At 53.5% G+C, this 25,560-nt stretch overlaps 1 protein-coding gene across 9 annotated transcripts in view; it reads right to left on the bottom strand.

Moving 5' to 3' along the window:
- CMKLR1 (chemerin chemokine-like receptor 1) overlaps nucleotides 1-25,265 on the bottom strand; it is a 52,452-nt gene extending 27,187 nt beyond the window's left edge. Inside the window, exons 1-3 of one of the 9 annotated variants that reach the window (XM_026515037.4) lie at nucleotides 24,949-25,140; nucleotides 24,625-24,679; nucleotides 14,275-14,450 (exon numbers count right to left, since the gene is read on the bottom strand). The gene's annotated coding sequence lies outside the window, so the exon portion shown is untranslated. The other 8 variants (XM_026515039.4, XM_026515040.4, XM_026515043.4 and 5 more) reach the window with 8 other exon arrangements.
- Between the last annotated feature and the right edge of the window lie 295 nt (nucleotides 25,266-25,560).

Here is a 25,560-nt window from a genome sequence, read left to right as displayed (position 1 = left end):
TCCCCTGGCCACCAATGACTGCTTCAGCAATTGGGCACAGGGGCCTGAAGTGGGCCAATGAGAGCCTTCCCCGAGACTCTTGCCACCACTTGGGCAGATTCTAACAGAGAAGAGACCAACACGGAAGGAAGCAGACCTCAAAGATGGAGAAAGACCAACCATGCCTGAAACCCTTGCTGGACAGGTGAGTTCCCCCAACCAATGAATTTCCTTTTCTGCTTTAGCCAGTTTGAGATGGGACTCTGTCCCCTGCAACCGAGGGAACCCTGTCTCACACACAGCTGTTCCAGCTCTGATATCCCAAAGTTGAGCAGGGACCTCACTGCAACAGTGCTCAGGCCATCCAAGAGGGCAGCAGCTTGAGCGAGAGAGAGAGAGACTAAGGGCCTCACAGACTTGCTTGCCTGACCCTACCATGTCCACTGCTGAAGGAAGGGGCTCCTTCAGGTGCTACAAATGCTCCAGGGAAATCAGGAATGCCAAGGGAATCCCCAAATCGGAGAGCTTCCCTTCCCTTCACAAGCAAGACCGGCCCTGAGCTGGGTGTCTGACGCGCAGATGAATTAGGCACCATCCCCACCCTTGCGGGGAGGAGGGAAAAGCAGTCATGCAACGAGATGCCTAAATCAGAGCTGACATCCACTGAGGGCAGAGGCTGTGGCCCGTTCTGGCCGCTGCTGTACCCCAACCCCTTCAGTCGTGTGTGACACACAGTAGGTGCGCCATAAAAAATGCGTGAAATACATTTGAAACCTTCTCCTGTGTGTGGCATTTACATGTTAGAGCTCATCCGGGAGGTTAGAACCATCATTAGCCCCATTTACAGATGAAGACGGAGAAGCTGGGAGGTTAAGTGACTTGCCCGAGGCTGCCCAGCCAGGAAGCTGCGGAAGTGGGATTAGAATGGGGCAGTTTGGACCTTACAGGGGCCGTGGCAGACATCTCTATGGGGCAGGGCAGGAGAAGGGAAGAGGGAGGGAGCACTTCCAGCTGAGCGGGAAATCCTCGAGGGCAGGGCAGACAAGGGGACAGCAGGAGGGAAGGCAGGAGGTGGGACCCAGGGAGAGGTGGGAGCTCCGCCCAACAGCCCGGATGGTACCGACCTTATGAAGCACCAGGGAGGGGATGCTGAGGGCGGAAAGGCAGCACAGGACAGGAGAGGAGGTGGAGAAAAGCCACAAAGAGAAGAAGAGAGAGCCCCCGAATGTGAGCACCGGCATCTGTTCCCCTGGCCAGCCTGGGTAATGTGGGCTGATCCACGACAGGGCTGCAGGGCCCAGGGTCAAGGAGCGCTACCGGGGGTAGGGGCTGGGGGAATCATAGAGCCCAAGTCTTTCCAAACCCGCCTGCTCCCTTGTGCACCAGGAGCCCAGTGCCTCCAGGCATGGTGTTTGAGACCTCTGGGGCCTTTACCCAGGCGGAACCCTCTGGCCCTGTCTTGTTCCCTCTGCTCCTCCCAGCCCCCCTGGGCACTCCGTAGGAATCTGCCCACCAGCAGTGATAACAAGAAGAAAGAGAACACTCATGCTGGGAAGGCAGGCCAGGCGTCTGGCTGGGCCTGGCCTTCCTTATCTCCCGGTCTCCAGACAAGGCCCCCAGAGGAGGGTGGGATTAACAGGTGTTCAAACCAGGACTCTGGAAGAAACCGGATCAGGATCCCCAGCTGAGCCTGGAACTCAGGTCTGTTCTAATGGACCCCAGTGGTAATCCATGAGGCTGGTCAAAGTGTCCCTCTGTCCTGTCACAGCATGTCCAAGCATCTGGAGAGGCAGACGGCCCTTCCACTGCAGGGTTGTGACGAGCCCTTCCTGTCCGTCAGACTTTCCTCACTAGCAAGCATCTCCATGGGGACTCAGAAGCCCTCTCCCGTCTCTGGGCCCAGCCCTGGGCCAAGAGTAACAGAAACTGAGAGGTAGGCGTGATGACATTAACTCCCATGTCTCAGGTGCCAACTGTGTACCCAGTACCTCCACTTAGAACAACCCGTCACGGTGGGCTTTCTCATGCCCGTCTTGCAGATGTGGAAAACCGAGGCACAAAGAAGCAAGACCACTCGCCCAAGATCCACAGCGAGGAAGGGGCAGAGATGGGATTTGAACGTGGGGATGTGCCCTGACATGAGGGTCACATCTTCGATCCCTGTGACTGTCCCTGACATTTTGTGACTTGCCTGCTGGAGACCCCTCTGGGCACAGAGCCCTGCGTTCTTATGCCTGCTGACCCCCACCCGGGCCCGGGGCTGGCAGGGTCACAGCATCTCACACGTCCACAACCCCACCTCCAACAGCCCCTGGTGACCGGACTCACCCACCTCTGGACAATAGTCGCTACTCACCAGGCTCCTGGGCAGGCAGGGGCTGGAGAGGCCCGTCCAGCCTGGTGGAGCCCTGAGAGATCCGGGAGCCCTGAGCCGGCCAGCCGCACCCTGCCCAGGCTGCCAGCCCCGGGCACAGGGGCCCTGGGGCATCTAGGCAGGTTCTGGCCCCCTGGAATTCCCTGGCTTCAGCCCAGGCGGCTGACAAAAGGGCCAGGCGCTGCTGCCAGTAACCAGCACGGTGGAGTATGAGATCCCACCCTGTTCCCAGGCGTGGGGGGAGGAGGAACAGGCTGCCCTCCCCCTCGACCCTGTCACTGCGCCGTCACCTTTCCCAAGGCAAAGCTCAAGCCTTGCCCTAAGGAAGGGTCTTGCTGGGAAAACTGCCCCTCCACCCTCAACGGAAAAAACAGCTGGTTGAAGCCCAGAGGAAATTCCATGATCTCCAGAGCCGTGGCTGGAGAGGCTTTAGGATGGAGGGCTCTGCCTCCCGCAGGTTACGGCTGAAGCCTCACTGGGCGGCAGCGAAGCCAGATGCCCACGCCAGCCTGGCCCCCCCGCCTGCCGTGCAACCTTGGGCCATGTCCTCATCTGCAAGGTCGGTCGATGTAAAAACTATGTGGGATCCCCAGTGCAGGGTGTAGAGGAGACCAGTTTGGGGGTGCCCTGTGAGGCGGGACTTCCAGAAGGTTCCAGGCAAATCAGGATGGGTCGGTCAGCCTCCGTAGGTAAAGATCCTGGCTCCAACACTCATGCCCCTTGGCTGTTATGTCTACAGAGAGCTATTTCTGGAGGCAGATAATACGGAGTTGGAATTCTAGCTGGGCCACTAGAAGCTGTTCTCTTCATTCGATTAATGCGACAATCTCTGCGGTGTGCCGGGCGCTGGGCTAGGTGTGGGAACGCCGCAGAGAGCCGGGTGCGCCAAAACTCATGTCTGGCAGAGCTCACCTCACCGGGCGACAAGATGGGCATAAGGAACCAGCACGCAGGCAACGTCGTGAAGGGGAGCCCTTCGGCCGGCCGGTCACTTTGCCTTTTTGAGTCTTAGCATTGCCTAGAAATGGGGGGAGCCTGCCCCTGGGACCTTCCTTCAGGCATCCCCTGGGCCCTCAGGTCCACACTCAGGAATTAAAAGAATCAGAAATAAACTCGCCCTGGGTTCTGCCATGTTCCAGAGCAGGTCACTCCTCTTCCCCCCCCCCCCCCCCCGCAGAACTTCTAGAAAAACCCATCGAGTCATTAGAAAGCTCTTCCTTTTTTGACTAAATTGAACTCTGAGCAACCTGCCATATTCACCTCAAGCCTAGTTCAGCCCCCCAGAGTCACACAGGATAAGCTGGCCACCTCCTTCCCCCCCACCCCCCAACGAGGGCCACTTCCTCACTTTTAACGTGGGCCAGCACTTCCTCTGCATTCATTCTTAACCCCTTGCCTTCTGGCCTCCACCAGCTGGGACGGCTCTCTCTCCAGGCAGCAGGAGGAGTGCTACAGGATGTTTTTGCTCGCAGGTTTGCCTATTTGTTTGCTTATATTTTGACTTGGTCCAGAAGGGAGGGGAAAAAAAAAATCTCAAGACTCCCGTATACCGGGGAACATAAATTAAAAGTGAGAGTGTAAGGAGGAAGGGAACGTGGGTGGAGACAGAAAGCAGAGCCAGGGCTGAGGGGAAAAATGCAGACGATAAGTAATGTCCTACATGCTTTGCTTGGGTGGGCCACACCGCGGACTCCCAGACTCGTCTCGGAAAGGAAAACCGGTCCCTGCGGTCACGTGCCCCTGGCTGAAAACAAACCCACTCCGGGAACTGGCAAGCCTTCCTGGGCCAGGGGGCTGAAGGGCTTCTCCGGAGGTAGTGCCTGCAGAGAGGACAAGGTGTGATGTGGTGATCACTGTCCTCATCGACACCCTGGCCGTGGACACAGCCTCGAGGTTCTGCAGGTTTTAGGACAGGCATCCAAATGCTTGTGGCTTGAATCCGGCGCCCTCCCTCTGAGCTGGCGGCCCTGGCCCAAAGTGCGGTTCGATAGGAGCCCCTTTTCCCAGCTGTGCCAGGAAGGGGTGTCTAGACATTCAGGTTTACGCATTGCTGGCTTCATCTGAAGACATTTCTAGAATATTTGGGAGTGGGCCTGAACTGTGTGGCCTTCAAGGCATCCTCCCTGATTCTGTTTCTCCCTGAACGGATGTCTTGATGTTATTAAAGCAAGTGGGACACTCCTCTCTGTGGCAGATGCTAGACCTCAGCCATGCTCCCTACCAGCTGGAGGCAGGCCCGGGGTGTGATTCTGCTCACTGCCCGATGCTTGCTTGCCTGTTACCATGCCCAGGATGCTGACAAAGACACTCAGAACACCTACGTAGTGACCCTACATCCTGGCTTGTGCCTCTTATGTCAACAGGCTTATTAAGAGTGCTTCTTTTACTCTTAAAGCGCCCCAGTTTGGACAATACGGTTTTCCTATTCACAAATCACCCCGACCTCTGCCCCAGAGGGAGGGGGGCCAGAAGCTTCAGAGTGCTGACCTTGCCCGTCCACCTGTGCTGGGCTCTTATGTGGGTCATCACATTCCCATGATCCCCACTTTGCAGATGAGAAAACAGAGGTTCGGAGAGGTTGTAAAAACGTACATGCTAGGGACCTGTATCCGGAATATTCCAGGATTTAGGTACCCGTTAACTCTGCACGGGGACGGCTACTCCCACCACCTCCATTTCATCAATGTAGAGACCGAGGCTTGGCTCAGAGACAGAAGGGGGCCTGCCGGGGGCCCTGTAGTCTCAGCCTGAAAGCGTGGATTTGAGAGGCAGCTCTCATCAGTCCAGGCTCTCAAGCTGTGGGCTCTGGGGCAAGCCCTGGCTTGCGTCATCTGTAAAATGGGAACGAATCTGGCAACTACCTTCTGTTGTTGTAGGACAACCGCTTGGTGGGAGCGCCTTAGAAGCTGGAGGCACGTCCAGATGTGGTTACTAGCGGGCGGACGAGGATCCACAGCGTGCCCAGAAACCACACCCTCCCAGGAAGTCCACGCCCCTCAGCAGAACAGGCTGCGTGCGAGTACCTTACGGGGGCCCTGTGCAAAGTGAGCTCGCAGGCCCCTTATGCCAAAAGGACTAAGAATCTCAAGACCGCAACTTCGGGGCGTTAAACCAAGCTCAGGCCCTTCTGAGCCCCGTGTGGCTGCCCTAGTGGCCCACCCATGGAGCTGGCCCTGCCCTTCTGCTCTGGGGGGGGGGGGTGCGGTGTGCGAGAAGAGTCCTCTCCACTGCAGGCCCAGCAGGGCAGGGGTTTGGTGGGGCGGGCCATCTCGGTGGTGTGGGGGGAGGGAGCAGGGGATGACACAGCGGTGGACCCAGAAGGAAATGAGAGGAGGGCGGGGCGGCCAAGTAAACCCAGAGGGAAGAGGACACAGAGGAACAGGGAGGAGGGGAGGAGGAGGACAGCAAGAGGCAGGAATGGGGAAGACAGAATCCACAGAGAGGGTAACAGAAGCGGTTAAAAGGTGAGAGCAGGGAAGAAAGACTAAGAGTAAATATAGAGATTCAGAGTCAGAAGGGGAAGAGGCTGAAAGCCACCTTTCTGCCTGATTCCTGAGAAGGTCTAGGAAGGCCCTACGGACCCACCCCAGAGTGGACGGAGGAGAAGCCCCACAAACGGCCATCCTTCTGGGGAGTGGTCCAAGGCAGCTTGGAGAGTAGAGGGCCTGCGGGTGTTTTCTTGTACTTAGGTACATGGGTAAGAGCATAGTAAGGGCAGCCTTGGGCTATTTCCAAAATGCCCAAAGACCAGAGAGATAGCTAGGAGCAAGGTGTGAGCCCCGTAGAAATGTGAGGGGCCTCTGCTCGGGGATGGAAAGCTGGAGCCACTTGGCAACTGGTGACCACGTGCTGATCAGAATATGCAATGGGAGCTTGTCCCTGTCTTTGGTTACTTTTAACAGGAAACAGCAAGTATCATTGAACACACAGGCTGTTTGGCGGTGGGCTGGGAGCGGTGTTTGGGGAGGTCCTGGCAGAGAAAAGACTGGCTAAAAGCCCTATCAGGTTGTTTTGTCAACTGAGTATACGGGTTTTCGGTCATTATCTTCTCTCGACAGTCTCTCTGTCCATTGGATATTAGCATCAGGGAGAGCCCACAAGGATACATTTTTTTCCTATAAACATTTCACCAAGGGTTTAAGAGTTCAAGGGTTCTCTTGGAACGAGACACCAAGTCTCCTGCCTCGACCACCCACGGCCACAGGGGGCCACCAAGATGACGTGGACGTTAGAGGGAAGGGTGGGCCCTACATAAAACCCAAATAGGACCCTCTGGGCTAGGTTCAAAGTGGGCCAGAAGGAACCCTCTTCTTGTGACACTCGGAAGCTGGAGTCAGGTAAAGCTAGCTTTAAAACCCCAAACGTGTTCATGAGATGGTCAAGGGGATGATGGTGGTAAAAGTCACGGGCATTACAGTTTAAATAAAACTTCACAATAACTCTTATTATTAGCCTCATGGGCATTTGTGCACGATTCTCACTTGGTTTTGTAACTTAAATTTTTGATGAGGCAACACAACGCCCATCTAATTGGCGATGTTCAAAACCATCTAAAATTATTAAAAAGTCAGAATGCAAATCCGTGCTCCCACCATGCCACCAGCTACCCAGTCCCCTCTGCACCTATCAGCTTTTATTTGTTTTCCATGTCCCTTTCCAGGGTTTCTTTAGGCAAATACGAATGTATATTCTAATTTCTCTCCCGTTTTGCATGAAAGGTAGAATACTACACCCACGACTTTGCAATTTGTCTTAACTAACAATACACCTTGGAGATCATGTCACATCTGTATGTAGGAAAAGTACCCATCCTTTTTGATGCCTGCGTAGTATTCCATTTTGGGATTGACCATCATTTACAAATCCAGCCTCCCAGGGTTGAGCATTTAACCTGTTTCTAGTCTCTTACTACTATAATTCATTATTGTATACATGTTACAATATTATAACCAATCAATGTTATATATCATTTCCTACTTACTCTTAATACTGTTTGGGGCTCTCAAGCCCTTGTCTTTTATAATGAGCAAACAAGTCTTCAGTCCTCCCTTTGCAGTGTCTATGCTGTGTTTTACTCTGTCAAGAAAATGCTTCAGAGCCACTTAGACTTAGTCCCCAGAGAGCCCAAACCATGTCTGTGGTATGATGTGTCTCAGGAAGAAAATCTTGGCTTTTATCCCAACTGTCCCCACTGTTCCAGCTTCTGGTCCTCAGTTTCCAGATTTATCAGAGGGAGAGAGCAATCATTCATGGGGCCATTGTGGGGGTCAGGGATCGGGAATGGATTCTGTAGATGTGTGAAACTATCTATGGTATGAGGGAGACAGACTTGTGCCCCAAGCCCCCTTGCCCACTCCAAAGGGTAGATCTGGACCCCGTGGACTCCCAGAAAAGAAGCCGGTCAGGCTGGAGGAGGCAGGCTCCACAGAGAACCGGGGAGTGAAGGCCAGCTGGCACTCTTTCCAGAGCTGTCTCCATCTCAGAGGCCGGAGCCTGAGCTCCTGAGGAGTCATGTTCTGGACCTGGCTGGGCAGCCATGAGCAGCCCCAAGCCACGAGCAACTGAAAGTTGTTTTCTGCTTTTATTCTGTTTTAAAATAAATCAGTGATCACATTCCTAGGATGTAGAGAAACCTCTCCCTTCCATGGACTGGCCCTAGCCTTCCTGTCCCCTCAGGAAACAATCCAAGGTAATTTTCCACCCATTGGCTCATGACCAGATCCTGGCAGGCAACATGGTGCCCATCCCACTTCCAGGCAGGAGTCATCTCCCTCTGTGGAGCTCTCACTTCTTCCCAACTCACCTCCCAGAGGGAGGGCCCCAAGTGGCTGACAGAAGGGCCTTTGTCTCCCCACTCCTTGCTTCCTCACCCATCTGCCAAGAATCCTGGCAATGTCTCCACTGGTGCAGGTTTCCAAGGGCCCCCGCAGTGCGTAGCCACGAGCAAGCTGTGGTCAGCCCTCAGGATCCTTCCCATCCTTTCCTTTGTTCAGCCTTCCAACAGCCCTGATTCCCATCCCCATCTCACAGTTGAGGGAACCGAACCTCAGAGGGGCCAAGCAACTTGCTTAAGGTCACACAGCTACAATATGGAGAAGCCAGGGCTTGAACTCAAACCCATGCTCCACACATCACGGTGAAGGGAGCACGCTCTGGAGCCAGAACCCCTGAGTTCAAATTCCAGCTCTGCCGCTCACTACACATGAGGACTCTTTGTTGCCTAAATGGCCTGTGCCTCACTTTTCCTATCTGTAAAATGGAGCAGTAATAGTACCTACCTCATAGAGTTGGTATTAGGATTAAGTAAGAGAAGGAATATGTTATTGAATAGGATTATGATCTTACAATTACATGACATAGGATTATACTGCCCCAGATATGAACACGGTGCAGTCACAAGGGAGTGTGAGTATAAAAACAAAACTCGTCTCAGGGCCTTCTTCTCACTAAGGTATAAATATCTGATGACAGATGACACATTTCTCACTTATACATTCAAGAAACCTTACTGAGTACACAGGATCTGCCAGACACCGGGCGAAGGGCTGGGGATACAAAGATGCAGTTCCCACTCCCAGGACACGCCGAGCCAGGTAGGGGAGGCGCACAGAGAGGACGGCGCAGGGCAGTGAGCCCCGCGTGCTGGGAAAACACGCGGGCATGGTTCCCACTCCAGCTACCAAGTCAGGCAAGGCTCCCTGGGAGAGGAGAAACTGGAAGGACGAGTGAGGGTTGGCCGAGGCAGAGCCGACGTCAAGGCTCAGTGGGACAAGAGCTCTGCACATTCAAGGGACACAGTTGGAACAGGTTGGGTACAGACTGAGTTCGGGGTACATGCAGGCACTGTGTGCAGCAAGAGCAGAATGTGAGTGAGAACGTATGGACCCTGGTGTCACCCTGAAATCCCAAAGGGAAGATGTGGTCAGGGAACCAATCCCGTGCCTCGCTCCCTGAGCCCTGGGACGCATGTCACAGTTGGTGGTGCTTTCTCCTGAGTTCCACCCAGAAGCCCACCCGTTTCCAGAGCTCGGGGGCTCAGGACTAAATATCCCAGGCCTCAAGTGCCTACCACTCCTTCAGCTTCCCAGTTTAGGAAGAGCCAGGCCACCTCCCGGGACCCTCACCACATGCCTGCTTACCCAGGGGGCAAAGCCCTCTCCCTCCTCCTTTCTTCTTCCTCCTCCCTCTACCTTTTCCTTCTTTGGCCAGACTCACAGACATTTAACCCACCTGGGCTTTCCTCTCCCCTGCTCCCACCACCCTCCCAGGAAAGGAGCCAGCCGCTGAAATGAGCTTACCCCTCGGCCATGCCCACATCCACACCAGCTCCACCCACCTCCCCTTCCCCACCCAGGACGCCCTCCCTGCTGCAGAGCATTCACACATGCATCCATTTGGTAACGGGAATAGAAGCTGGGTCCTGGAAGCTTTAGTACACTCATAGCCAAAGAAACACAGTCCAGCAGCCAAAAGCACTTATAAATGATTCAACATTTTTACTGCCATCTCTCAGAGAAAAACAGAGTATTGTGGTAGCTGTTTGGTGCCCAGCTCAGATCCCCTTTCCTGGCTGAGGGCACCCGTCCCACAGCTACAGAGAATACCAGATGCTCACAGCTCACAGCCGGCCTCCTGAGAACTGCCCTGAGCCAAGCAGGGGCTGCCTCTCCCCAACTGACACGGAGTGCGATTCAGGCTCCAGAGCTCCCCATGGGACCAGGCTGAGGCTCGTCTCCACCTGAGACCATCTCCTTGCTGAGTTCCTCCACTGCTCTGTCCTTGAATGCAAATTTAAGATTGTGCCCCCAAATTCACTAGTCAAAATAAATAATATTTTAGTTCCATAGTTTAAAAATCTGTTTGTTTGTTTGTTTGTTTATTTTAGAGGAAGAGAGAGGGTGTATGTGAGCGGGGGAGGGGGCAAGCAGAGGGCGAGGAGGGAGAAAAATCCTAAGCAGGCTCCATGCCCAGCTCAGCTCAGAGCCCAAAGCAGGGCTCCAGGGCTCGATCCCGAGATCATGACCAGAGCCAAAACCAAAGGTCAGACGCTTAACCAACTGAGCCACCCAGGCACACCTAGTTCCTTATCTTTAAAAAATCGAAACCAATGAGTAAAACGCAGGATAAGCAAAATATCAAAATTTTAAACAAAGACGGAATCCAACTTTGAACTTGCATGACCCTGCCTCACTCACCTCCCCCTAATCCCAACCCTGCCTGAGAGAGCTTACTCAATACCTCACATTCATCCAAATCCTTGCCTCAGGCTCTGTTTTGGGAAAACCCTATCTAAGACAGATATCCAGCTCAGAACCCAGTCTTCTCTCTCCCCTTCTGCTGCCCTGACTCTGGGCTCACATGGTAATCATTCCATCCTGCTGCCCGAGATGGGCAACTACTATGTGCCAGGTACGTTCCCTGTTCTGCAGTCCGGCTCTGGCTCTAGCTGCTGGAACCTTCCCCCCCCCCCCATGCCCAGGGCCTGGTCTCAGTACTTTCCAGTCACAGAACATCAGCCACACCTGTGCCTACCTGGGTCCTCCCTGAGCTCAAAGGAGCCCAAGAGACTGTGTTACCTCCGTGAACTCCAAACTTTGGGGCTTTATTAACCCAGTTACATTTCCCAGTTTTGAGACTGTCCTAGAGTTCCCACCTTTCTATGTTTGCCAAGTAAGGGTGCTGCAAAATTAACACTGTCCTTTACCGCCCCCACCGTTTCAGAAAAGAAACAGGATGTTATACCAACTAAAATCGGTGGGACATAGACCTCTTTCTCGGCTGAAAACATCTTACTTTATGAAAAAACTCATTCTGTTGTCTGTATTCTCTCTCTGTTTCTCTGCAAACTGGTAAAACCTTGACCACATACAGGTTCCAGTAGGCTACGGTTGTCAATCTCCCTGTTTGACATCAGGGGAAACTGAGACCGAAAGAGCAGCTCTGTCTTTCCTGTCCAAACCCTGAGCCTTAAATGTTCCCCGGGGGAAACTGAGGCATGAACAAGGTGCTAGGGGAGGTGGGAGACATGGCTTTCAGCCCCGCTCTGCTCTTAATTTTCCTTGAACCTACACAAAGCTCTTTCCCTCTCCGAACCACCACCATGTGCATCTTCCAGGCGGCCCTGAGCTGCAAGGCACCCTCTGGCCCAGCTGGGAAGACTCAGGACACAGGCCCTGCCTCAGCAAATGAGCCAACACGGCTGGAGAAACAGGACCGGACACCAAGCTTCTTTCTCTGACATCATGTTTGGGCCTCAGTTTCCTCTTCTGGAACTGAGTTCTCAGATCCTTGCCAACTCACAGTTGGCTCACAGATAGTGGCACAGGAGCCAAGGGCCAGACACATGGCAAAAGCCAAGCCACCTGGAGAAAGAGGCTGGCCAAGTGCCTCAGATGAAAGGCACACAGGCTATTTCCTTTAGAGGGACCCAGCCCAGGCCAGAGGTCCAGCACTCCAGCTGCGGAATCCTGAAGTTTGCATCTTTGGGCAAAACCTTCCCTGTCCCCGGTGGGAGGGTCCTCGCGGCCCCAGGTGCTAGCTGATTCTTAGTGGTTCTTCTGTCTGGGAGCTGACTGTGACCAGAGGCAATGCTGTGGAAGGAAGTGGGCCTCTGTGGTCCAGGAAACTGCCCCAGCTGCCCAGCCACAGATGCAGCAGGGTAGAGAGGAATAGGACTCACCCAAGTGGCGTCTTTGCAAGTGCTGTGGTTAAAGCTGTCTGGCTTCAAACTCTAGCTGTGCTGCTTACCAGCTGTGTGACTTTGAGCAAGTCACTTAACCTCTCTGTGCCTGTTTCCTCACTACACAGTGGAGAGATGGGGGGGGTGGGGAAGAAGACTCCATTGTCTGTCAGTGTCCCCCTGAAACCTGACAATCCATGTATTTTCGACCCCCAAATTTCTCTGAATGAGCCACAGAGACAGAAAACCAGAACACAGATGAAGGTTCCCTCTGGGGAGCTGACCCAAAGATTTCTGAGGGCCAGCAATTTCTGTCTTTAAATGCAGGGGAATATTATGGCCTGAATGCAAAATTCCCATGCTTTTTTTTTTTAAACAAAGCGTATGCCCTCAAAATAATTTTACATTTTAAAAATAGGCGCACAATCTCAAAATAACTTTAGTGAGGGTTCGGTTTTCCCTAAGGGAAGGAGGGGGTCTTCACGCGGTGCTCCAGATCCTGGTCCCCAGAGTGTGCCCCTCTGCTGCTGGGACTCACTTGTTCATTCCCCCACTAACAGCTGTCGAGTGCCCACGATGCACAGGGCTGAGGGGCTGTGGGGCGCAGGGCTGCGGGGGGCCCAGGGCAGGTTTCCTGGACAACTGAGGCCCACTTCTTTTTTTTCATGGCATCTTATCTCAGCCAGCTCCCAGAGAGAAGAAGCCACTGAGAGCCCAGCTGGCACCTGGAGCCTCGGGGACCCTCCCTCACCTCGAGGCAAGTGCTTGCTTTTGTCCAAAGATGCTCCACTCAATTTCCGGAAGACTTGGAGCATTGGCTACAGAAGAAAGGAGAGAGGACAGGACAGGAGAGGAGAGGGGAGGGGAGGGGGAAGGGTAAGAAGTGGGGAAGTGGTCACAGGGCAGCGAGGTACACTGAGAAGACAGGGGCCGGACAGCCTTTGACCCAGCTCCTCACAGTGGCCTGGCTCTACACCCCATGTGTGGGGACAGAGCCCAGAACCCTACGAGGTTTAGAGCCCCCTCCGGAATTTGAATGTCCCGAGATGCCCGTAGCATTTCCATATGATAGTTACAGGAGAAACTAGCTGCCCCCCCCCCCCCCCCCGCACCAGAAGAGCCAGATGATGCCCAGAGAGATGGTTTCAGATGGTTCCAGAAGCATATCGCTGCCGTGGAGCCAGGAGCTCTTTCGACTTCATCCCTGCGCCCTCTCAACCACCCTCCCAACGCACCCTGAGTTTTCAAGATCATGGCTCTCTCAATGAGGTAAAGCAACTTGCCCAAAGCCCCACCGCAAGAAAGCAGAAAGGGACAGAGCTTCTTACTAAAGCCACGCCATCGCTCGGGACACAGGACCAGACCGGACCGCTAGTGGCAAAATTGCAAACACTACGCATGCATTAAGCACCGGCCCCGGAGCTGCGCGCACCCACTGTGTGGACACCCCATTCCAGATTCTTGCCTTGAAATAGCTGACTGTGGCAAAAAAAAAAAAAAAAAAAAAAAAGATAAAAAACAAAAGTGCCCTCCCCTACATCCATCTCCCCCCACCCCAAAAACCCTGTGAGGCAGTGTCATCCTCGCCCCCAATTTAGAGATAAGGAAACCAAGGCCGCATAGCTAGGAAGTCAAGGCATGTGTAACCAGGCAGTGGGATTCCAGAAGTACTGCCGGCCACGCCCCTCTGCCTCTGCAGACACACCTGGGCCAGACGGGCTTCTCCGCCCCGCCCAGCCCGCACCACCGGCCTCTCCCAGCCTCTCCCTGCTCCCCGCCAATGCCCGCACAGGGCCAGACGGTTTTACTAGTTCAGCGAAGGGTGACAGGGACACCAGGCTCCTCATCCAGGACCCAGGACACGGCAGGCCAGGGCAAGCACCTCTGCCCCCAGGCTCTGGGAGAAAGTGGCAGGCGGGCGGGCAGTGTAGACATGGGGTGTGCCAAGATTGCGACACTTGGCCCCACGGCCTCCCAGGCTGGCCCTGCTTCTCTGAACTCTGCTGAAGTGCAGCTTCGTCACGTTTGAAAAAAAAAAAAAAAAAAGTCAACCCAATTCCGGCCACTCCATCTACAAGAAAAAGGAAGGACGGAGAGGCCCTCTCTGGAGGTGTGAGGAAGGTGGAAATACACAGTTCTACGGAATCCACTCTCTAACTGCCAGTCCTTGGGTCTCTGGAGCAGGATGGGGCTGCTGCTGGCTCGCCTCTGGGAAAATCCCTGGCCAAAAAGCTCCCCTCACCTTGTGTTCACAGCGCCTGGATGTCCGCCAGCACAGGCATTCTCTGCTGACTTAAGCCATCGTGCTCCGAGAGCCGTCATCAGTTGCAAATACCTCCGTGTGAAAGAGTTGATTGCTTTGGTTTCCAACTGGACATCTGGACAAGAATGAGAGCGGGCTTCTGATGGAATGGGGCACTTGAAAAAAAAAAAAAAAAGGAAGAAGAGAGAGATAGGAGATAGGCCTAATTGGAATAGGGAGGTTCTGAGGCAGAGGTAAGGTAGAAAGGTCTAGAAATCACAAAGGAGGAGGGTATGTAGACTCTGGACAAAGGGGCCAGGAAAATAGGAAGAGCTATGTGGTATACAGTCAGGTGTAGAGGTAGGTAGAGGGAGAGGTGGCAGGAATGTCTTCCTTGGCTAGCAGCTGTGTGACCTTAGGCAGCTGGCCAACTTCTCTGAGCCTCATCCTGGACAGGAAAATATGGCTGCAAACAGGCTGGGGGTGGTGCCTACTGGCCCCAGAAGACAATCTGAAAGATGGGAAGTGGGACAGGGCAGAAGCCCAGCAGGGACTCAGCCAGGGGAAGTTACCTGTCCCCTGGGGCAGGGGACACCACACAAAAAGCTCTTAGAAGGAGGAACTTTGGGTGACATTGGCTTCCCGGGAAATGAGAGATGCCAGCCCTGAGAGATGGCCAAGAATGTGGAGTGAACAGAAAGCATGGAACCAGGGCCAGCCGGGCTGGATGGGGAGGAAGTCCAGGGCCCCAGCCTGACCAGTGCCCTCACCACCAGGCCCGCCAGGAATCGGTGAGGGCGATGTGAGAGGCATGGCCCAGCCAGGCTCCGGGAAGCTGCCCTGCCCTTCCCCAGAGCCCTGTTCCTGATTTCCTTCATGGCTGAGGTTTTTCACAGGAGGGGAGAGGGAAAACCAGAAAAAGAAAGGCCCATTGAGGCCAGACAGGCCCCACATCCCCCAGGAGAAGAGAGGCTGGCGATTCAAGGTCCCCACCCAGTCCTGCCATGTTTTCGGGCCAAGGAAGGAAACGGAGGGGAAAGCCTGGGGCAAAGCAGGACCCTGGCACGGTCACACTTGGCACTTCTCGGCCCCTCCTGGCTTGGGACTTCTGGTCCCCACTCCCTCACCATTCTTCACACTGGAGCCAGGCCCCCTCACGCAGAGGCCATGGTGATTTTCAGCCCCACCTCTGGGCCACGCATTATCTCATGTAAGCCATGTAACACCCCGGTGATCCCCAATTTACAGTGGGGGAAACTGAGGCACAGAGCAGTTAAGTGATCTTTTCTGGGTTTCACAGCCAGGGAGTGGCAGAAACGGGTTTCAAAACAGGTCTGTGAACTGGCAGAGTTTCTGTTGCTACCCACCAGGTGGCCATCCCGTTCTGACTCCAGGGTCGCCCTTTTTCTTCGTGACCCAAATCCCTGACAGTTGAAGAGGCCCCCTGTGAGCCAAGTCTGCCATAAAAGAGACTGCAAATTGCCTGCACTCCCCAAAGCCTCTCTCTTGATGCCAGTCAGCTGTATCTGCCCTGCTGCAGGGAGGCCAGTGGACCCTTCAGCGCCCAGCCCCGTGCAGTCTGGCTCCGGCGGAGCACTGGCAAAGTCTCCCCTGCAGTAAACGAGTCCCAGGCTGACCACGGGTGCCAGCCTAAATCAACTTTCTTCAGCCCTGGAGGAAACACCTCGTTTTCCCCAAGCTCCGCGTGTACAACTGTCAGCAAATCCAGGGCACGGGAGGAGAGGAGACCCATCACTCAGTCACGAAAGCCACGAGTGCAAAGAAATAGTCTCTTTTCCGAGCTGGTTTCTGGACCAGACAACCCAGGAGATAGAACCACAAACCGACATGCCCTCTGCCAAGTTGGAATCTCAAACTCAATTAGCTTGGGGTTGTCTGGAATCTTCGATTGTTCAAACGTTGGAGCTTACGCACTGAGTCTGGAGAGAGTGAGCCTCAGGACAACAGGATGCCGCTTTAGTGAAGTGGGGCAGCCTGGACCACCCAGAAAACTGGGTGGGATCTTCAAGACCCCGCAGAGCGACCAGACTCCCTCTGGCCACTCCCTGCTTCCGCCCCCCACACCAGACACCCCTGGCTCATCAAGCCTCCAAATCTCAGCTCATGCTGCTCTCCCCACCTGAAATATCTTTCATTTCTGGCCAACTTCGGCTCCAGCCAACTAGAGGCCTCGTCCAAAGCCAACTCATCCTTGGAGCCAGCTCAAATCTGTGCTTTCTTCTCGAGGTGCTATTTCCGGACTTCCCCAGCCAAGATACCCCCAGCAAAGCTCTTTGCCCCTGTAGTACTTCGCACACTGAGTGTATTTAACGATATGCTTTCAGGGCGCCTTGGTGGCTCAGTTGGCTGAGCGCTCAACTCTTGGTATCGGCTCAGGTTGTGATCTTAGGGTTGTGGGATCGAGCCCCAAGTGGGGCTCCATGCTCAGCACAGCCTGCTTGTCCCTCTCCCTCTGCTCCTCCCCCCACTCATGCTCGCTCTCAAATAAATAAATCATAAATAAAATCTGTAAACAAACAAACAAACAAAAAGCAAAAAACCAACAATATGTTTCAGTCAAATGGCCAGGGTTCAGCTACTGTACTGAATGGATGATGGATGAAAATGTCATGGGTGATCGTGACCCAGGAGCAATTGGCCCCATGCACCCCGCCATTAAAGCCAACCTTCCGGCCAGAGGGACCCCACTCTTCCTGCATGAGTGGGAGCCCCCTGAGGGCAGGGCTGGTCTCTCCCTGGATCCCATGCTCCTGGCACACAGAAGGTGCTCAGTAAATGCTGGTGGGGGACATGGAGGTTCGATCCTGGCTCTCTCACTACCTCCATGGGCTCATTTAGACAAGTCCCTCTCCCTTTCTCAAACTTGTTTCTCCATCTGAGAAGTGAAAGGGTGGACTAACTCACACTCAGGGCTATGATCTGAATGTTTGTGCCCCCGCTCCTGCCCCACACCCCAATTCATATGTTGATGTCCTAACCCCCAATGTGACAGTGTTGGGAGGTGGGGTCTTTAGGAGGTGATGAGGTCACGAGGGTGGAAACCTCATGAATGGGATCAGTGCTCTTATGAAAGAGACCCCGGAGAGCTCCCTCGCCCCCTCCACCTTGTGAAGGCACAGCGAGAAGTCAAGAAGTCAGCCGTCTGCAGCACGGAAGTACCTGACCATGTCAGCACCCTGACCCTGGACTTCCAGCCTCCAAAACTGTGAACAATCAGTTTCTGCCGTTTACAAGCCACCCAGTCTCTGGTATTTTGTGAGAGCAGCCCCAATAGACTAAGATACTCCGGAATGACACATGATTATCTCAGAGGACTATCATCATCCACTGAATTTTAAGGCCAAATCTGGTTGATAGCTCGTCATCACAGATGGGCCCTAACATCACCCCCTTCCCACAGATGCATGTTGCTCCCCCCATCAAGAGGTGGACTCTATTGCTCTTCCCCTGGAGTCTGGGCTGGGCTGGTGACGTGCTGTAACCAGTGGAATGTGGCAGAAGTGATGCTTGCTAACCCCAGGCCTAGATTTCAAAAGGCCTAGCAGCTTTGGCTTTCACTCTCCCAGAGCCCCGAGCCTCCAATTAGAGAAGTCCAGGCAGTGCTGCCATGTGGGGAGAGGATGTGAGGCCATCTTAAGCGGCCCCGCCCCAGTCAAGCTCCCAGCTGAATGCAGCCCATGAATGACCTGACCATGGAACAAACATGAGCCATCACACAGAACTCTGTCCAGCTACAGAACTGTGAACAAAGAAGTCATTTCAAGCCACCACATTTTGGAGTGGTTTGAACCAAAGAGATAAACAACTGCAACAGATTCCTGTCTGCCGTGGATCGTGAATGAGGAGTGTGGAGCTCCATCCCTTCACTAGACAATGTCAAGGTCAATGTCAATTCGATTCGGTGTCAACTCAAGATTTTTCTTGGGCCTACTGGACAGAAAGGTTCCAGACTGAGAGGGGATTAATCCATCAGAGAGAAAGCAGAACCCGGCTAGGACTGAATGAATCCTATGGATCCTCTTGGGCTGTTTCAACAGATAACTCAGAGAGGGTGGAGTAATCATTAGCAGAGCGAGAAACAAAAAGAGAAACTCGGAAAGAGACAGAACGGAAGAAAGGAGCCCCATGGGTAGAACAGCAGAACAGGGAACTGCAGGGTCTTGCAGTTGAGGGGACGAGATGGCCCCCTCTTGGAGCCGCCTCAGAGCCTGAGAACCTTCTAGTCGAACACAAGTCTGGCTGGGCTTCTGGTAGCCCCCCAATCCCAACTCAAGTGTGAGCTGGCACACACATTCCCAACAATGAACCCCCTTTCTCTGAGGGTACCCACAGCCCATGAGCCAGGCTAGCACTTCTCCCCAGCATAGGGCAGAAACAGAAATCACCAGGGCCTGACACAGAGGCCCAACCGCCAGGAGGATCACTAATGCATGTTCAGTCCTTTACCGGCTTCTAGACACCATGCTCTACACTTAACATGGGCACCTTCATTTCTTCCCAACCACCACCCTTATCAAAGGCAGACTGCCGTCCCAGTTCACAGATGAGAAGACTCACTTGCTCAGAGCCACCGGGTTTGCAGGTAGCGCAGCAGGAATTTGAATCCAGTCCGAATGACGCCAAAGCCTAGGGCCTCCGGCAGGCTTGGTGATCACACATCCACCCCAGTGAAGCCTCACTGGCGGTTCACACCCACATCTGTTCGTCCTGCTGAGCCAGCTGCTGTAACTACAACAGTGGCCATCTGAGCTTTCAATTTCCAGATTCAGGAAATAGACACAGATCAGTGTTCTGAGATGTCCCCCACTGTGGTGGGCAGAATAATGCCTCCCTCCGCCGAAGATGCCCACGTCCTAACCCCAAAACCTGAGACCATGTTACCTGACATGGCAAAAGGGACTTTGGAGCTGGGAGTGAGTCAAGGGTCTTGAGATGCAGGAGATTATCCCAGATTATCCAGGGTGGGCCCAGTGTCCTCACATGGGTCCTTGTCAATGAAAGAGGGGGCCAGGAAAGTCAGAGCAATCCCATGTGAGAAGGACTCCACCCACTGCTGCTGGCCTTGGATATGGAGAGGGACTGTGGGTCCAGCTGTGCCAACAGCCTCTCGAAGCCGGAAAAGGTGAGGGGGTGGGGTCTCCCCTGGAGCCTCTGAAAGGAGTCCGGTCCTGTCAACACCTTGCTTCTAGCCCAGTGCAACCTGTCTGGGACTTCAGACCTCCAGAAGGGCGTGCGTGGCTTTAAGCCCCTAAGCATGTGGTCATTGTTCCAGCAGCAACGGCAAACTCCTATACTGGCTCTCTGGGCTCTTCCTCTCATACTTAAGAACTTGCAGATTCTGACCACCGTTTAAACAAATCCAGGTAACAAGGGATGGGTGAGTGTTGAAGGTCCCCCTGCCCTTCATCGCCGCCCCTGATCATTTCCTGAGTGCCGCAAAGACGTGCTCCCCGCAATGCTGAGACAGGAAGCAAGTGAGGCTCCAGAGGTATGGGCTGACCTGAGCTCACCCAGGTGGCTGGCGCCAAACCCAGCTCTCTTGTCTTCCGGCCCTGGCTCCCAGAAGGAAAACGTGAACATGCTAGCCGTGGTCTCCTGCCCCAATCACCCTACCCAACCATCTCCTTGCATAAGAGCCGTCCTCAGGGCTGGGATCAGAGGATCGGAGTCATGAATTTCAAGAAAGCAGAACCGATTCCGACATGCTGCCTGCGTCGCTGCTGACCCCCCTGCTGAGTCAGCTGCTGGTACTTCCAAGCTTGCAGAGTGGCCACAGGGGCTGGAACAAGGCCTGAGCCTCCCCCACCCCTCCATCCCGGGACTTCTCCACAGGGCGAAGCATGAAGCCTGGAGACGCGCCAAAATGACCTTTTCCCGCCTGGGGACCCAAGATCATGAGGTGCCAGACTCCCATGGGGACCCAGACATGCAAAGGCAAATGTCCATGCCTGCTTTCCTAAGAATATAAATAGAAATGTCTTCATTGAGCTGACCATGTGCTATGCTGTGCTTCATGTCTATTAACTCACGCCGTCCCCTGATGATGCCGTGAAGGAGGCGTTAAGAGAACACCCACCTTACAGAGGAAGACACTGAGGGGACGGGACGTTAGGGGGCAGAGATGGGCTCTAAACGCTAGAGCGAGTGGCTGTGAAGTCTGGGACCACATGTTCTTTCCTTCTTGGACAGCACCAGGTAAAATTACCACCTCTCCGTTCCACCCAGCAGGGCAAGAAATTCTACTTTCTCGATGCTGTTGTGTCAACAGAAGTTCCAAAAGAGAAGTAAATTCACGGGTTTCCTCATTTTGCCTGAGACCAGCCTGTCTGTCCTGATGTCCACAGGCGGCACAAAGTGACTGCCAACCCAGAGGGCGCCTTCCCTGCATCCCAGACCTTGGCCCAGGGCCTCTGCCTCAGCCAGGGGAACATGGAGGAGTTCTGGACTGAGAACCAGGAGCCCAGGTCCTACACCCCTTTCCCTTTTGCTGGTTAGATACACTGAACTCCCCCAGGCCAGGACAACCACCCAGCTGCCTTTTGACCAGCAAGCACGGCCCATGCTAGGGATATGGACAATGATCCCTGTACTTGCACTTCCTCACGCCCGGCCCTGGGGGAATACAGCCCAAGGAAACCCCCTACCCTAACCACACACATGCACACACACGCACGCACACACATGCACACGGATGGGCTCACACACGCACATCCAACGTGCCATGCCACCCTAGGACAGGACTAGGATTTTCTGAGTTCAAACCCCAGCTCTTTTGCTTATGAGGTATGTGATGCTGGGCAAGTCCCTTTACATCTCTGATCCTCATTCTCTTCATCTATGAAATGGGGATGACAATCACAGAGCCTTTCCAGGTACGGCTGTAGGGCGATACTGGATATGAAAGCCTGAGCTCAGAAAGGGTGCTATGCTCAATAAAATTGTTATGCTTGTTCCAGGAGGGAAGGAGACTAGCAGTTGCCTAAGTTCCAGGGAAACCCACGTTGACGGGTCTGGAGCATGGGCATTTACTCAGTATATCTGATGGCGATTCTCTTGAGGATCGGAGCGTACTTGTGGATCCAACATCAACTTGTTAACACCATGTTCATGAAAATTTAGACTTAAAATCAGGAGAATGGGAGAGACCCAAAAGGATACCATATTTGTGGCAGAGACAACGAGATGTCCACAAGAATCCATTCTGTCCTTCCACAGCATATAGCGGACACTGGGAAAGAGCCACCCTGCCAAGAACTCCATTTCCCAGCCTCCTTTGCGCCTAAACTGGTCATGTGACTAGTTCTCCCATGTGGCAGAAGGTGGTGAAGAAACAAATGTGCCACACCTCCACACTTTCTTTCATCAGGGATGATGTCCAAGGGGACAGTAGGGACACACATGGAAGAGGACCTCCCCCCATGCGGAAACACCTGCCTTCTCCTAAATGTCTGTTTTGTTTCAGCTGTTATACATGTTTGGGGCTATTTGATACTGCTGCTACTATCCTAATACAACCTTCAACCTCCTTGCTCACAAATGAGACCATATGGCCACGGAGGCAAGGCCACACCTTGCCTAAGCTCACGCAGCAAATTCCACAAAGCTCTAGAATTTTGGTCCCTTATCAGTCTGGAGGAGATTTGCCATTTTCCACCTGCCCCGCGGAGCTCTAAGAGTGAGGTTCCGTGAAGGGCAGCCTGGAGTCCTCCGCCTCAGTTTCAACCAGAAAGCATACCTTGTATCTGTTTTCCAATTGCTGTCCTCCCGTATTAGCATTGGAGGAAAGAGTTCTGTTTCTTAAAATAATTCCAAAGCCCACACACTGGGTGACGGCTAACATGCTCTGACTGTCTGTGGTGCTACAAGACAAAGTTTCACTTCTGCACCAGCCTCCTGGCCTCGACTGCTGACACAGGACAAGCAGGCTCACAGAAGTACACAGATATTTGCTTAGGAAGGAGAAAAATCAACCTCAGTGTGCAGTAAACAACCCAGAAACCTGGACAAAAGGCAAACAGAAAAGATGTTCACATCCCCTAGCCCAGCGGCCCTCAAGTTTTGGGGTGCATCAGACTCCTCTGGGCAGCTGGGCCCCACGCAGACTCCCACGCCTCGCCCTCGGAGAGTCTGATTCTGATTCCACAATAGAAATATATCATTCATGATCATTCCGATGCCAGCATTCCCACAATCACACTTCGAGAAGCCCTGAGTCTACTTTGTAGCCTTGAAACTGGCAGTAATCACTGGCAGTAATAACCACGCTCGTGCAGTGTAGCTCAAAGCGAGTGAAATAGGCTTTGAGGTTTTTGTTTTTGTTTTGTACCCTGATGGGAACCTGAGTGTTAATAATCCACTGGTAAAGAAATCAATAATAATTTCTATTTGGCTCAGATGGGAGTCGAAGGTATAGACGGGATAGAAATGATCTATCTCTGACCCAAATAGATAGAAATGATCATAGAATCATAGCTAATGTTTCTAGAGCTCCTTACGACGAGACAAGCCCTCTGCTAAGTGTTCCACTGTGTGATCTCATTTAGTCTTTATGATATGCCCATTTTACAGATGCGGAAACTGGAGCATACAGATACTTTGTCCCACGTCCTTCAGCCGGCAGGGGGCAGGCTGGCTTTGAACTTACCCAAACGAACTCACTCTGCAGCCATGATGTTCTAGTGCCTCTTGTAGAGGTCTAACATCAGAATCCCTCCCCGGCCTCAGTTTCCTCATCTGTAAAATGGGCATCTTAATAATATCTTTATCACGCAGCCATGGTGAGGATTCAAGAAAATCATGGCAGTAAAGTGGTTTGCAAACTGCGAGGAGTTAACTAAGGAAACATCTAAGGGATGAGACTCTGTCTGACTCACCCATCCCATTTTACAGATGGCAAAACTGAGGCCTGCTTACTTTATTTGTTCAATGAACATTTACCGAGCACCCACTGAAGATACAGAGAGAAGAGTAAGTACCCCAAGTCTGGCCTCAAGGAGCCCCCAGGCCAGCAGGAGAGACAGATGGGATTGAGCATGGAGAGAGGGACCTCTCAGAAGGGGTCAAGCCAGACAGGGGAGTGACTTGCCCAAAGTCAAGTTTACCTATTCCCTAAAGTTGTGGCAGAGTCCAGAGAAGGTCCCTGGGTACCAAGAGAGGACTCTTCCCATGGGCTTCTCAGTGCCTGACACCCAACACCCTGAGCATCCCTGGTCTAAGTTAAGCCTTCTTTCTAGAGAAAATGCCAAGCAGCCCTCCTCCCACCACTGGAGGTTGGAGAATGGAAGAGAGACAGCAAGAACCACAGGTAAGATCGCTCTTTGAAAGGAAGTAGGTAGGGGCTGCCAAAAAGGAGGCTGGGGATCAGGCCTCTTACTGGAAAGAAGGAGACAGACCCAAAACTTGGCCACCTCCTCGCAGGCCTATCTGAATCACGGGCTGGTCTGAGTGATCAGACTTATATCAAGCAGAAGTTACTGGATTATGATGTGTTGTTTATAACTTTGCTCAAGGCTAGCCTTTACAGCGCACTCGTTTAAATGGTAGCACAGTGCCCAGGGGCTAGCCAGAAGCAGAAGGGAGCACGGGGTATGTTCAACAGCTAGCACTGCCAAAGGGTTCCCATGCTTCATATACAAAGAACTCTTATAAATCAACAAAAAATAAACATGCAGACAGAAAAAAGTGGGAGCGGACTTAAACAGTAGAATCGTAAGAGAAAAGTGAAGAACAAGCTTGCAAGGGATGATCAGCATTAATAAAGAAATGTAGAGGGAAGTGGCCAGAAGCCTCACAAACCTTAAGAACAGGCACACCTTTGACTCTGGGATTTGGCCTTTGGAAAAGTATCCGTAGGCCCGACATGCAATAATATTGTACAAGAGCTGTCATCACAGCACCGTTTGTAATCGTGGAAAAAAGAAACAATAAGAAGGAAGCAACCACAATGAGGAACGGTTACATAAATCCCAAGACAGCCTTTCCATGCAGCCGTTAAAATGTATCCTGGAGGAATACAGATGGGAGTTCATAGACAAGGGAGGTTGTCAAACAACATGTTGGAAACGTGTGCTGAGTCCGAACCTACATACTTAGACGTGTCTGCTCCATCTAGTAGGCTCTCAAGAAACATCAGAGATAACTTAGTGGGCGAGCCAATGTGGGAGTGACGGAGAGCCCCCTGAAAAGCCACCTCTGGGTGAGGACCTCCTCCTGAGTCTCTGTACGGAGACACAGCCCGGGGGCCAGGGCGGTGGGCTGTGCTGACACCGGCTTTGTTCCCATCTCAACCTCCCCTCCCTGACCCCGACCGCCCCCCGCCCCGGGGCTTACCGTCTCTGCAGCTCTGAGCCACTGCCTTCCCCTCTCCGAGCCCTGGTTCACTCACCTGTAAAATGAGGACACCTGTGAGAGGAAAGCACCTGCGTTGTAGCTGTGAGCGTTGGTGGAGTCATGAAGGAAAACACGGACCTCGCTGCTTTTAAAAACAGGGCGACCCTGCTGTTTTTTATAATTAGCATGCATTACTTCGGAAATCTAAAAAATCATGTTTTCATTTCGACCGACATTATGTTAAGCAGAACCACAGGCTTCCTCTCTCTACGAGTATCCCCCTTTCCTGGCCCCTCCAGACAATGTCAAAGCCAAGCGTGATACCTTGTGGCTGGTCTCCGCCTAGGTCTTCCCAAAGGTTGCTCTGGACTTCAGGCCACTGGAGGCCGTGCAGGGGACCCGTGTGGCCCAGCTCCTTTCTCTCGGTCACACCGTGCTCTGGCTGTGGCTATGTGCCCAGAAGGCAGTCCGTGCATTCATTCAAGATGCCCTGGAACCCCCCAGACTGCAGCCCCCCCCCCCCCCCCAGAACAGCCTCAGCCCTCAGGAGGCTCTCCAGGAGACCTCGTGCTGTCCTGAGCTCCTCGCTTACTGGGGCTGCTATCCTGAATGGGACAGAACTCTGCCAGAGAAACAGCTGGAAGGAGGAGAGAGCCTGAGAGAGAGAGGGAGGGAGGGGCAGGAAACTGGGCTGGCCGAGGGCGGGGGCGGCCAGCTGCGTGGAGTGGGGGCCTCCCCCAGCCCGAACCGGGCTTCTGGGTGGTGCCTAGTGGCTGGTGTGGCAAGGCTCTCCAGGGATGACCCGCCCCTCTGGCGGCCAGAGCCCAGCTGGGAGCTGTGCCCACCATCTGAGGGCAAACCAGGAGCACATGTGAGCCCCAGGCAGCTGTGGGAAGGGCTGCCGCTCCCTGTAAGCGCCTCGGGAGCTGCGGCTAT

The sequence above is a fragment of the Ursus arctos genome, unplaced genomic scaffold, assembly GCF_023065955.2.
Source record: "Ursus arctos isolate Adak ecotype North America unplaced genomic scaffold, UrsArc2.0 scaffold_34, whole genome shotgun sequence".
NCBI classification, from domain to species: Eukaryota; Metazoa; Chordata; class Mammalia; order Carnivora; family Ursidae; genus Ursus; species Ursus arctos.
The sequence above is the reverse complement of the archived record's forward strand: the minus strand, read 5'-3'. Positions and strand labels throughout refer to the sequence as shown.